We start from the raw sequence: 14959 nt of genomic DNA, 5'->3' as shown, positions 1-14959 counted from the left end.
CCATGTAGCTAGAAGTGATTTATTTCTCAGGTTGCTTAGAGTGATGGCATTCCAAAAACACGAGCTTGTCGATGGTTGTGAAAGGGTGTTTTTGTTTTGGCTTTGGTGAAAGTTAAAAAAAAGAAAACCATCTACGTGTGTATTTTATGTGTATGCCCACAAAAAAAGACAAACAAAAAATCTCAGACTGGTCCTTAGGCATATATAAGTTAAACAAAAATTCTGGTTGAGTAATGACCATGGAGATCTTCCCCAACATTTAGAAAAAGCTGTTCTCTAATGCAGAGGAAATAGTGTACCATGGTATCAAATGTTCTTTCCTGATAAAGGAAGCAACTAAGAAAGTTTTATTTGTCCAAAGCAACCAGTGCTACAGATAAAACCCCAACTCCCACAATACTACTTCAGAACAAAAATATCAAATTTGGCTTTCATTAGAATATAGTTATTTCTTCACACTAATAAATCAAAAATTAAGACCCAGATTTTATGTATAATCAAATAAATAATTATATAATATAATTGCATATATAGTTGAGAACAATTATTGAGCTTCATTTTCCAGACAAGAATGCCAAGGTAGTCTCTCTTCATAAAAAGGAATTGCAGTTTTTTTTTTTTACAATAGTATTACTTTAAAAAAAAATATTTTATTTTCTTGAGAGAGAGAGAGCAGGAGAGAGAGTGAGAGAGAGAGAGAGCATGAGCAGGGAGGAGGTGTAGAGGGAGAAGCAGACTCCTCGCTGAGCAGGGAGCCTGATGCAGGGCTCGATCCCAGGACCCTGGGATCATGACCTGAGCCAAAGGCAGACGATTAACCAACTAAGCCACCCAGGAACCCTAAAAAGGGATTGCAGTTTGACAACATTTCATATTTGCCTCTTTTGCTGATACTAAGTCTGCCTCATCTGATCTTCCCATATCATGAGAAACATTAAGTCTCCACTGCTGACTGTGACCCCCATTATTCATTGGAGATCCTGACCTCTGGCAAAGCCTCTTGTTTTGTCAGCAATAGCTCTTTCTCTGATTTGCTATCATCAGATTCACTGACAGATAAAGATCTTCTTTGTGTACCATCTTTTTCTTTACCCAGTTCTTTGATAATTAAGAAATATTTTGATGAACTCTGGACAATCTGTTTCTTCAAGTTGTCCGTATTGTCCGCATGCCTATCACCTTCCACTTCAGGAAATACCCCTCTCCCTTCCCAGTCACTACACGTCGTCTGTCCTGTGCTTTTTCCACCACAAGTTCTTCAGGACTTTTTGACTGTTTCCATTCTGGTTCTTTCCCATTTTTAGCAGCATAGTTTTATCAGAGGCCATGTTTTGTTACAAACCTGAAAAGCTATTATTCTCCTTCTCCAAGATGCCTCGAGGTGTGACACTTCTTCAGCCTATTTGGAGCTCACGCTCCATTTTATTTTTAATTTTCATGTTACTGGACATCTTTTTTTAAGATTTATTTATTTACTTGAGAGAGAGAGAGAGAGGCGGGGAAGGGCAGAGGGAGAAAGAGAGTCTCAAGTCTCCACTCAGAGCAGAGCCTGATGCAGGGCTCGGTCTCACGACTCTGAGATCACACCCTGAGCCAAAATCAAGAGTCGACGCTCAACCAACTGTGCCACCCAGGTGTCCTTGGATATCTCATTTTTAATTTTCATGTTTTAGGCTGTAAGGTACAATCCCAGTGTCCTGGCAAAGCAAGATATGAGGGCTACCTTGGATCTCGTCATCTCTCCTTTGGCCCTAGCCCCACGCCCCCGGCCATATCACACATCACTGCACACAACATCCAGTCACTGCTTTTGTCCACACAGGCAGAAAAGCAGAATGGAGGGCTCTTAGGACATGTGTCCCTCATATTCTGGGGATAGTAATAAAGTCATTTTTATGCAGAGAGCTCTCCCAATTCCTCAGACCCCTTTGACCATCACTCTCACAGGCCTCGCTCCCTCCTCCACCCTCATGCTGCAGGCCTCCCTCTACCCTGGTTTTCTTTCTGATTCAAGGCTCACCACTGACTGGACAGAAACCTGAGGAATTATGTACATTTCCCAGGAATACCCGTGTGCATCTGCTCTCCTTTTCTCATCAGGACATCTTTGGTGAACATTTCCTGACAGAGCTGTGCTGGGAACGGCCCCGGGGAATTTATCCTTCTTGTCTTTGACCTTGTTTTCTCAAGAGACTGCTAGGGGTCAAATGATAAAGGTAAGCAAACTCCTGAAGCTTCAGAAAACATATTCATATGGAGGTTTTTTCCTGCTTTGTCGAAGATTAATAGACCATATCGTTGTGGGTTCATTTCTGGGTTCTCTATTCTGTTCCATTGATCTATGTGTCTATTTTTGTGCCAGTACCATACTGTCTTGATGATGACAGCTTTGTAATATAACTTGAAGTCCAGAATTGTGGTGCCTCTGGCTTTGCTTTGTTTCTTCAAGGTTACTTTGGCTATTCGGAGTCTTTTGTGGTTCCATACGAATTTTAGGATTGTTTGTTCTAGCTCTGTGAAAAATGCTGCTGGTATTTTGATCAGGATTCCATTAAATGTGTAGATTGCTTTGGGTAGCATGGACATTTTAACAACGTTTGTTCTTCTGGCCCATGAGCATGGAATGTCTTTCCATTTCTTTATGCCCTCTTCAATTTCTTTCATTGGTGTTTCATAATTTTCAGAGTACAGGTCTTTCACCTCCTTGTTTGGGTGTATTCCTAGGTATATTATGGGTTTGGGTACGATTGTAAATGGGGTGTTTCTTAATTTCCCTTTGTGCCGGTTCATAATAAGGAGGCATTTCTAGGCTGTGTAGCATAGGCTGGCTACAGGCTACAGCTGCTGTAACTGCCTTTCTGGCACATTCAGCACCCCAACTAAAACTCCTCAGCATTTGGTAGCGTGTTCCTGGGCAAGCAGTGCAAGAAAAGATGCTATGTGGCTCAGTTAGACTGATAAAGTTTCTAAAAATGTTTGTATCAATGAGTTCCCCGTGTGGGAAGGAATCTTTTAAAAGAGCATTTACTAGGTTTTTGTCTGCTCATGAAAGTAATGGAAGCTCAACTTTAGAAAAGCCCCAAAAGCATAAGAAGGAAAATAAAAATCATCTGTCATTCCACCTCACAGAGACAACTGATGTTAACATTTTAAAGTATTTCCTCTCAGCTGTGAGAGACAAGAGAGAGAGTTACCACAATTGGGATCGTGTTAAATTATAAATGCATGTTGTACACGGATAGAAATGCATTTTTCATAGCTTACTTTTTTTATTTAACACTGCAGCATTCATTTAACATTCATTTAACATTTAATATGAATGGACTGTTATAAATCAGAACTGTACTTGTCTCTAAAAATTATCACCATTTTCTGATGACATTAACTACTCTTCAAAAGCATGATTTTTAAAAGCTATAGTGTTCAAAAAATTTACTTTTATGTAACATAATTAAATTCTCCGACTTTTGAACATACATGTTCTTTCTTTTATTGTAACAGTTTTACTGAAGTATCATAAACTGCACATATTTAAGGTATACAGTTTATAAGTTATGATTTATGAATGTACCTGTGAAACCTCACCACAATCAAGACAATGAACATGTGCCTCACCCAGAAAACAAGAGTTTTGTTTTTTTTTTAAGATTTTATTTATTTATTTGAGAGAGAGAGACAGGAGACAGGGGAGGGTCAAAGGGAGAAGCAGATTCCCTGCTGAGCAGGGAGCCTGATTCAGGACTCCATCCTGGGACTCCAGGATCATGACCTGAGCCGAAGGCAGACATTTAAACAACTGAGCCACCCAGGCACCCAACAAGAGTTTTCTTGTGCTCTTTAGTAATCCCTCCCTCCTGCCCTTTCCCACCCCTACCACTGTCTCCAGGCAACCTCATATCTGCTGTCTGTCGTGCTAAATAGGTTTGGATTTTCTAGACTATTTTATGAATGAAACAATACACTGTGTACCCTCTTTTGTCTGACTTCTTTCACTCATCGTAAGTGTTTGAGATTCATCTGCTGCTGTGCAATCAGTAGTTTATTTCCTTTTATTGCCGAGCAGTATTCCATTGTATGGATATACCATAGTGTATTTATCCATTCACCTGTTGATAGGCATTGTTGTTTCCGGTTGTTGGTTATTATAAATAAAACTGCTATGAATATTGCATGTGTCTTTGTGTAGCCATGTATATGTTTTTCTTTTAGATAGTCTACACAAAGACTTCTACACAAATGTTTAGCATCTGAGGATGAAATGTCTTGGTCATATGATGTGTGCGTGTGTGTGTGTGTGTGTGTGTGTGTGTGTGTGTGTGTGTGTGTGTGTTTAAGATTTATTTGTTTATTTGAGAGAGAGAACAAGAGGAGGGGCAGAGAAAGAGAAAGGGAGAATCCCAAGTAGACTCCCCACTGAGCACAGACCCCCACACAGGGCTCAATCTCATGACCCTGAGATCACAATCCAAGTAGAAATCAAGAGTCAGACACCCAACCAATTGAGCCACCCAGGCACCCTGAGTGTGTGTGTCTAAGAAACTACCAAACTGTTTTCCAAAGTAGTTGAACCATTTCCATCCCCACCAGCAGTTCAGGGGAGTTCCAATTCTCCACATCCTTGCCGGCACCTGGTATGTTCAGTCTTTTAAATTTTAGATATTCGAAAAGGTATATGGTGGTATCTCATTGTGGTTTTATTGTTTATGTCCCTGATGACTGACTAATAATGTTGAATATCCTCATGTCCTTAACTCAATTGGTTGAACAGATTTCTCACATCTTAAATCAGGTTTAACCTAAAACGATGATTTTCAGTCACAGAAGAATACTTCAAAATGTAAGTTCTTAGAACATTCCTTCTTTAGTGATACATTTCTGCCATTTTGTCTCATTCCTATTCAAAGCACTCAAGGATGCAGTATAAATAAAAGATTAATGTTATTAATAGATGATTACCAGGTGATGATGATGATGATTTAAAAGTCTTACCTAATCATCAGGTGGACAGCTCCAAAACAAATATATTTTAAGGAAGAACATCACCATTCTGCATACTGACTACCATTTCTAAAAGGCCAAAGATCCCAAGGTCATGGCAGTTATGATATTACTTTATGCCTTTCCTTAGAAATCTCCCCATTTCTTCAAGGTGAATTTTACTTAGCAGTTCTGATATGGGTCTCTCATCACTTCTGGCTCATTTCTCCCAACCTATTTCTTCCTCAAACTCGTTACCCCACCCTATTTTACCCCCAACCCATTCTCCCTTCTCTCAACAGATGGTCTGTTTCTTCTATCATCAAGAATATCATCTATCGGCTATAATTTCTACTCTCTTCTTTTCCTCAATTTACGAACACATCTACTTCTGCACTCATGCTTTCCTCCTTTGCCTTGTGTAAGAAACACATACTTCTCGTCTTATCTAAGGCCAGCACTGCCTCTAATACTCTGGATCTTTCTCCTCAAAATCTGTAGGCATCAGTATTGAGTACTTGTCTCTTTCTTGTATCTTTAAGTCTTGCCTAACCATTGACTCCTTTCCTTCTGCATCCAAACCTACTTAAGATTCTTGCAGCTTAAGATCAAAATCTCCCTCCATTTTGTGTTCTTCAGATAAAACCTTCCTTCCCTTCAGAGCCAAACTCCCAGAAAACACAGATTACCCCTGCTGCAAAATGGCCCCAGTTCCCCCCTTGGCCTATTTTTGCTCAGGACATCAAAGGTCCCCTAAAGGTCAGAGCCACTGGACCTGCCCCAGCCCGATCTTACATGACACGGTAGCTGCTTTTGATCCTGTTGATCCTGCTTTTGATCCTTCATTTGGTTTCTCTTCCATGTCTCTCAACAATTCTGTGCCACAATTCTCTTAAAATTGTTGAAGTGGTTTCTGTTATCTGCACCTGAATTCTAAATGATCCCGCCTCCTTCTACACTTTATACTGCAAGAGGATTAAGCAAACTCTGTACTGCCTCCACACACCACGCTCATACTTCCCAAGCTCTGTTTACAGTGTTACTTCCACCTGGGAGGCCTTTCTCTCCTGATTTGCTGAGGTCACTTTAGTGAAATGGGAAACTTTGCACACAATTAAGGAGCTGTCAAAGAACTATGGTAGGTAAGTGTGTCCTTGGGCTTGGAAAGCTAGAAGTTTCCCTGTACCATTTCTCCTAAATCTTTTTCCTGTTCCTGATTTACCAGTGACAACATGTCACCTCAATCATCAGTTCCTTATACATCCACAAAATTCTGGCTGATTTTCCATGGCTAGCTACCATCCAATTACTATTAATTCCATTTCTATTTGTCTACCTCAAATTCCTAGGAGCAAACCAAAAATAAAAATCTCTGAGAAATACCTATTGTTGTCCGAGAAATCCATTTTCTATGGTATTCATGGAAACCTTCAACAGCACAAAGAGAAATAGAAGTGACTAGAGGCTTTTTGGAAAATACAAAATGAATTCTTTCATTCAATTCCCTGTGACCATGAACCTGAAGATTTCATTCCTGTGAAGAGCTAGATCTCTCAAGATCATGACACGGCCTCTGTTGTATGTGAAATTAAAATTGACTTTTCACTGAGTAGTAGAACATTCGTGCTAGAAGGAATTCTAGCAACCATCCCTTTCCCTCTATGAATGAGGACACAGAGACTGAGAAGAGAGAAACACCATACCTATAAAAGTCTAGCACACTTATGGCAGAGCTGTGTCCCCTAATGCCAATTAAAGTATCATTTTCACTATTTTTCAATGCCTTTCTTTTTCAACATTTGCAATACTGATTAATGGTCTACAAGCTTCAGTTGTTAAACTATTCATTTTGGAGCAACTGAGAAATGGAGAATTTTACACAATGCAAGCAAAAGCAAAGAACAACATATTCAAAACCTGGAAACCAGATGACCCTTTTCAAATAATCACTCATTCTATCTTAGGCTGGGAGGGAGCAGACCTTGGAGAATTAGTACATGATACAGGACAATTTAATTCAATCTCGTCTCCTATCTCTGCTGAGCTGGAATAGGCAGACTTTCCAGTGACTGCTTAGATTCAAAGCTATCCTTCGTATGTACTAAAACATGAGTCTCTGACTTCTCTCATTTCAAATGTATTTTGGGCTTTCCACAAGGGTTTCCAAATATGTATTATTTCTCAACTGAATTAACATAGCCATCAGTATGTGAGGCCTCTTGCTTACCCAAGTAAAAAGTAAATCTCTTTCAACCAGACCTGTTTTATCACCTTTCCCACTGCCTGATTTTGGAGCTTCCTCACTACCTAGGCATCAAGACAAGATCGATAATAACTTGTGAACCTCCACAAGTTAAGAAACTGGAGAAGAGCCAGGTAAAGTAACTTGGCACTGTCCCAGATGCTCACATGCAATCTCATACATATTGGTCCCTTAGAGGATCAAGCCTGAATTGACACCCCAAAGCTGAGGGGTAGGTCACCATCAGACTCCAACTCAGATAGCAGTTTTTACAGATCTAACGACTGTTGCTCAACTGGGTGTCCATGGAAACTAAAAAATTGGTTTGTTGCCTAGAGAAGTGGAAAGAAAACCAAGTCATTTGGTTTCTATGTGGTTTCTATGAAGCTAAGGAAATTTTTTGGCAAATGATAAAAACAAGGATGGCTAAAGCTACATGATTCCCTTGGTCAATTCTTGATCTTATCAGGAAATATTCCCTATGTTTATTATTCAAAAATATGAAAATATTCTAAATGAAGGAGTACCAGATTCTCAGGTTATTTGATTTTTGGCTGAATTGGAAACAATTCTTTAAAAGAGTGACCAATATATGCAACAAAATCTAATAGGTTAAAAAGTCCTTGGATTCATTACATATGGAAAATGTTTCTCATCCACAAATTCAACAGAGTTCCAAGTATGAAAGAAAAAGCTAGTATTTAATAAGGGTGGAGGAGACTGAAACACCTATTCATTAATCCTATGGAAATATTTGTCACTCATATGTGGTTTAGGGAATTGGGTAAAAATAGCAACTTCCTAAGAATTTGTTCATCTGGTCATAGACCTTTATCTATCTGAGCAAGTAAGTATGACATAACAGTAGACAGGGGACTTGTACAATGAACCCATGATAAACAGGGATGCAGAGGTGACCACTTAGCACATGTGGGCATGATTTGATAGCATCTGTTGGCTTGCCATCAGATCAGAAACAACCCCTGGCACAAAACTAGCCAGGCCAAGAAAGGTGGTATACATGAGTTACAACCGAGAGTTGGCCTGACCTTAGCTGGTCAGAATTTAGGATAATTAATACTACTTTTTAGCGTGTCTTAGAATACTTAGAAGAAATACCTATAAAAATTCAACTTCAAACAGGAAAAATAAAAATTGGTTTTATCCATGAGTCATGAGCTAACATGCCCACAGGGCCAAGTAAGAAATGGAAATCAATATATGGGACTGAGTAGAAACAAAACAATAGCACTAGTGTGATGATAAATATCATTGACACAGAGGCTCAGGGTTGGAGAATAGCAGGAAGTAACGATGAAAACTGTAGCAAAGTATGGAACACATTTCTTCTCAGAAGGGAACAGTCACGGTTCCAGTCTAGATATTTGATGCCACAGCTTCACATGTTGCAAAGGAGGCTAGTTTTCGCTTGCCCACATCTTGCTGGAGTCCCCACAATGATCTATTTATTTAAGGAAAGAATATTAAAAGGGATGTGGACCCCACCAACTATAACAAATTCATAAATCTTTAAAATTGCTGTGTAACTTGGTACAACGAACAAATTTGTATGAAACAATGTAATTTTGCCTAAATTTATACACTGCTAAAAATATATATGTATACAAACACACAGTGCGTGCACACACATGCGTGCACACACACACACACATACACACACACACACACTGGTTCATGGCCTAGAGATAAAGGAAAGCTGACTTGGTTAAAACACCAAAAATTGAAACATGGGCTCTCAGTCCAGTGTGGAGGAGGAAGATGTTCTCCGGCTTCACTTTCTTCCTTCATGTTCCTGGGCCTTCTCCTATGTGTGTCTTGGTTTTGTGTTTTGGGTTTAAGTCATCAAGAGGTTACAGTAAAGGAGCACCTGGGATGCTTGCTTATTCTTCTCCGCCTATAGAAGAGTTATTCATTACAAGCTGTCCCACCTCATTCATATTATTTCCCAATCCGAGATCTTCCCTGGTTTATCAGTGCCTTTGAAACAAAGTCCCAATTCCTTGGTTCAGGTCTCAGTGAGCTTTCCATATGGGCTCCACTACCGCACACACCTTCACCTTTCACCTGACCCTCCTCTTCACAATCCCTGGTAACCTACAGCCACAGTGCTCTCTTCTAGCTCAGTATCATGTTACTCTGTTCCTCTGCATCAAACACCTACTTGGCCTTTAAGATCCACTTAAAATCTTAAGTAGGAATCCCTCCTAGACCAGACCAATCCAAGAAGATATCTCTCTCCTCTAAATTTCACAGGCAATCATAATAACAATGATGGTGGTCCCAGCTGGAATCTGTGTTAAATGCTCTATTTGCTTTACCTTATTCACTCCTAGCCCCTGCTTCTCTCTGAAACAGATCCTATTTTTTATCCCCATTCTACAGGTGAATAATAGGTGAGGGTTCCGGGAAACAGAGATATGTAAACTAGTGATCTATTTACTGATAGAAAAATAGGGACTCCTGGGGGTTCAGTCGGTTAAGTGCCTGCCTTGGGCTCAGGTCATGATCATGGAGTCCTGGGGTCAAGCTCTGTGTCTGGTTCCCTGCTCAGTGGAGTCTGCTTCTCCCTCTGCCCCTCCCCCTGCCTGTGCACTCTCTCTCTCTCTCTTATTATATCCTGATAAAGCTGTATAAAAAAATATTTCTAAAACCCATAAAGTTGGCTTAGAAATTTTTAATTTGGAATTTTCACTTAAATGAAAAACTGTTAAGTGTAACATAAACATTTATTGAGATGATCTGGATGACCAGCCTATAACCACCACCAGGAAATCTTAGGTCCCATACTCTGTTCTTTACAATCTCATTCTCACCACATGAAAAGCCAATAGGCCTCAAAGTAAATAGCACAAATTAGAGGTTCAGGGTCATTTAAGTAGCGAAAAATGGTGGGAGCACCCAGCCATCACACAGTGTATGGTAATAAATTGGGAAACCAGGCTCACAGAACCCACCCGCAGGAGCTGGGACCACATTTACCCTGGTGTGCATCTACTGTGGGTTCCTGGTCTGTCCGTACCTCTCGTTAGCTATTAGCAGTGAAAGTAATAGCAAACCTCCTGTAAAGGATTTGTTATAAAACAACTCTCTTAGAGTCTTTAATATTGTTTTGGGGGTATATTCAAATGATTGGGATTCAAATGATCTTGTGAAAAACAAGATCATTAAGAGGAAAACTAATGATATTTATAATAATAATAATAATGATTCAAACCATGGTTTGTAGTGCTCAAAATCAAAAGAATCAAGTTTACATAAAGATTTCTTTCCCGTACTGAACCCAAAGTTCAAACAGACCATCCATCACATCACTGTTTTGCGATTTTATTTATAGTAGATTCCTAAATTTGTCTTTGTTGTGTTATTTGAATAAGAGCTCTAAGTATTGTGAGTTTAAATCTAACTTGATCACTACCTATAAGTATGATATTAAAAATAATTGACGTCAGCATTAGAAGTCCATGTAAATTATTTTCCTCTAGAAAGGTTCTACACGGGGCGCCTGGGTGGCTCAGTTGTTAAGCATCTACCTTCGGCTCAGGTCATGATCCCGGAGTCCTGGGATCGAACCCTACTTTGCGCTCCCCGGGGAGCCTGCTTGTGTTCCCTCTCTTGCTATCTCTCTCTCTCTTCAAATAAATAAATAAAATCTTTAAAAATAAATAAATAAATAATAAAAAAATAAAAAGGATCTACACATTTCTTTGTTGTGAGGATTCGGTGAGGCAGTTTGTGGATCTACACATTTCTTTGTTGTGAGGATTCAGTGAGGCAGTTTGTAAAGTGCTAAGGCAAGAAATGGAGATTTTAGGGGTGCCTGGGTGGCTCAGTAGTTGGGCGTCGGACTCTTGATTTTCAGCTCAGGTTATGATCTCAGGGTCACAAGATCAAGTCCTGTATTAAGCTCTGTGCTCAGCAGGGAGTCAACCTCAATTAACTAGAATGTTGGAGACTGATGTTTTTAAATAACCAGAAATTCAGTCTTCAGTTTCAAGACTTCTTGGAAACATCTGTTAAGGTATTTGGGATGCTTTTCCCATTGTAGAAGATAATTTCGCCTTTATTTTATGACCTAGAAACTGTCAGTACCTCAGTTTTATCTTTCAATAATAAATTCTTACTTATAGGTCCACAATTAAAGAAAACAAAAAAAATTACTCTTTAAAAAATACAGGGTATAGGATTTTTTATGCAATTTTCTTCCCCTCCCCCCCCTTTTTTTAAGCAATGGAGTGTCTAACATGAGATTTCTCGTTAGAGTCCAGTTAATTGCAGTTTTATTGTGCATATATAGCTACTTTGATGTAGGGTAGGTAGGCCTAACTTGGGGGGGGAGGCAAGGAGGTGAGTCATTTGTCCCTATGTGCAAAGCAGCCAGGAAAGTTCATATTCCATTTTATACACTTAAATTGAATGTCTGCTATGGAAGAAACTGGGGGAGGGATGAAGAGAGACATAAAGAGATGAGTGAGATACTATCTCCAACTTCTTAGAAATTTATAGCCAAAAGAGAAATTGAAACTTTGTAATCCTGTTGCTTCAGTGGACCTGAACACAGAGTTGCGTGATTAATCCTAAAGCTGAGAGAACTCTGGATTCCGACATCATGCACAGTGGTGGTGATAGTTCTGTCTACTAGAAAGTAACTAACACTGTAAACCCATCTACTTAATGAACAGATGTCAAGACAGGGCCAGTTCCTGAGGGGATGCCGCAGGCTCTGCACAGAGCCCAGTCCTGCTAACACGTTTTGCAAAAATGAGAATAAAAAGCTATTTTGCAAATTTATCAGATTTGCAGTTAAAAACAAACCAGAAAGGACAGCAAATACAGGATGAGATTCAGGATCCAAAAAGCTGAAACATTTGGCTGAATTTAACAAGATGATTACAAAGGGGAAAATGTAAGTTCCTGCACTCTGGCCCATTAAAAAAAACAAAACAAAAAACACTGTGCACAAATGCAGGATGGGAGAGGCATGGAACAGTGTGTGTGTGTGTGTGTGTGTGTGTGTGTGTGTGTGTGTGTGTGTGTACGTGTGTGTTTTAAAGAGTCAGACTTGAACTGGTTTGAACTGACAACCGTACGAAGAAGACATATGAATGATTAATAAATAAAAAAACTATCTTCATTATTAATCAAAGAAATGAAAATTAAAACAGTAATCCCTCGATCTACCAAATGGATAAAAATGATAAGGAAAGAATGGTAGTCCTCATAAGTCCTTCTGCAACAGTCTGGCAACATGTATTAAAAATCATTACACAAACACCTGGGTGGTTCAGTCAGTTAGGCATCCAAGTCTTGATTTCGTTTCAGTCATGATCTCAGCCTGGTGGGATCAAGCAGACACTCAGCAGGGAGTCTGCTCCAGATTCTCTCCCTCTTTCTCTGTGCCTCCCCCCAATCTCAAATAAGTAAATAAATCTTAAAAAAAAAAAAAAAGAAAATCAGAGGCACCTGGATGACTCAGTCATTAAGCGTCTGCCTTCGGCTCAGGTCATGATCCCAGGGTCCTGGGATCGAGCCCTGCGTCGGGCTCCCTGCTCAGTGGGAAGCCTGCTTCTCCCTCTCCTGCTCCCCCTGCTTGTGTTCCCTCTCTCGCTGTCTCTCTCTCTGTCAAATAAATAAATAAAATCTTTAAAATAAAAAAAAATAAAATCTTAAAAAAAAATCGTACTACCATGCAAACCTTTGATCCTATTACACTTCCAGGAATTTTCTTAAATAATTAAGGATGCACATAGTGTTTATCTACTAGAATATTAATCACAGCATTTATTTTTTCCAGCTTCACTGAGATATTATTGACACATAACATGTGAGTTTAAGGTATGGAACACACACATATATATAAATACACATATATATATTTTGTGAAAAGATTACCTCAATTAGGTTAGTTAACACATCCATCACCTCATATAATTACCTTTTTTTTTTTTTTGGTAGTAACATTTAAGATTTACTTAACCACTTACAACTTAAAAGTGTCTAAAACAGTATTGTTAACTATAGTCACCATGATGTACATTAGATACCTGGAATTTATTCATCTTAGAACTGGGGGTTTGTATCCTCTGAGCAGCATCTCCCCATTTCTCCCAACCCCTAGGCCTTGGCAACCACCATTCGACTCTATATTTCTATAAGTTTCTTTTAGATTCCACATATAAGTAAAAACATATAGTATTTGTCTTTCTCTGACTTATTTCATTTAGCATAATGTCCTTAAGGTCCATCTGTGTTGTCACAAAAAGCAGGATTTCCTTCTTTTTTATGACTGAATAATATACCATTGTGTGTGTGTGTGTATGTGTGTGTACACACCACATCTTCTTCATCCGTCCATCTGTTATTTCCGTATCTTTGCTGCTATGCACAATGCTGCAGTGAACATGGGTGTACGTAGACCCTGTTTTCATGTCCTTTGTATATATATACCCAGAAGTGAGGTTGTATATATACTGGATCATATGGTAGTTGTATTTTTAATTTTTGCGGACCCCCCCTACCGTTTTCCACAGTAGTTGTACCAGCTTACATTCCCAGCAGTGCGCAAGATTCCCTTCTCTCTACGTCCTCGCCACCACTTACCTATTATCTTTTTAAAAATACATATCCTAACAGGTATGAGGTGACATTTCACTGTGGTTTTGATTTGCATTTCTTTGATGATTGGTGACATTGAGTGTGTACGTGTCAGTCATTTGGATATCTTCTTTGAAAAATGTCTATTTATATTCTCTGCCCATCTTTAATCAGATTAAATGGGTTTTTCTGTTATTGAGTTGCATGAGTTCCTTATATATTTTGGATATTAATTCTTTATCAGTATATGGTTTGCAAATATCTTCTCATTCCATAGGTTGCCTTTTCATTTTGTTGATTGTTTCTTTTGCTGTGCAGAAGCTTTTTAGTTTGATATAGTACCACTTTTTTGTTGTTGCTTTTTTTGTTTGAACTTTTGGTGTCATATTCAAAATTCATAGCTAAGACCAGTGTCAAGGAGATTTTTCCCCGTGTTTTCCTCTAGGAGTTTTACAGTTTCAGGTCTTATATTTAAGTCTTTAATCCATTTCAAGTTAATTTTTATAAGTGTGTAAGATAAAGGTCCCCTTGCATTCTTTTGCTTGGGAATACCCAGCTTCCTAGAACATGAAGAGCCTATCACAGCATTGTTAAGGGTGGTACCACATAGATGCGGAGACACTTGTGAGCACACAAATGTCCCAAGGTGGGAATGGGTATATACATTGTGGTTTTTTATACATACAACAATTTCAGATGAATTTGTTGAAATAAATGCATTGAAACTGCTGAAATGCAAATAAGATCTATAGTCTAGTTAATGGTATACTGATATCAATTTTCTGATTTGGATAACATAGCATCCTAGGTAAGATGTTACCACTGGAGAAAGCTAACTGAGGATACACAAGACCTCTCTGTAATATTTTTGCAATTTCTTGTGAGTTAATAATTTCAAAATCAAAAATAGAAAAAATAAACTTATTAAAACAGAAAGCTGTTCATAATATACCTTTGAGGAGAAGCAATAAATCAGAAAGTATAATTATTTTTTAGTAAAATATACATGTAATTCATGTAATTATGATGATGACAATAGAGTACCATTTTCTGAAGTCACGTTTTGTGGTTTACAAACAGTATCTCATTATTTCCACTTTCCCAGTGAGGAATGGCATTAGGAGAGAT

The 14959-nt window shown here is 38.8% G+C and overlaps 1 pseudogene; it reads right to left on the bottom strand.

Moving 5' to 3' along the window:
- Positions 1-840: 840 nt before the first annotated feature.
- Positions 841-1328, bottom strand: LOC113911105 (annotated as a pseudogene).
- Positions 1329-14959: the final 13631 nt, after the last annotated feature.

Source organism: Zalophus californianus, chromosome 12 (assembly GCF_009762305.2).
Source record: "Zalophus californianus isolate mZalCal1 chromosome 12, mZalCal1.pri.v2, whole genome shotgun sequence".
Classification (NCBI taxonomy): domain Eukaryota; kingdom Metazoa; phylum Chordata; class Mammalia; order Carnivora; family Otariidae; genus Zalophus; species Zalophus californianus.
This window is presented reverse-complemented; position numbering and strand designations above follow the sequence as displayed.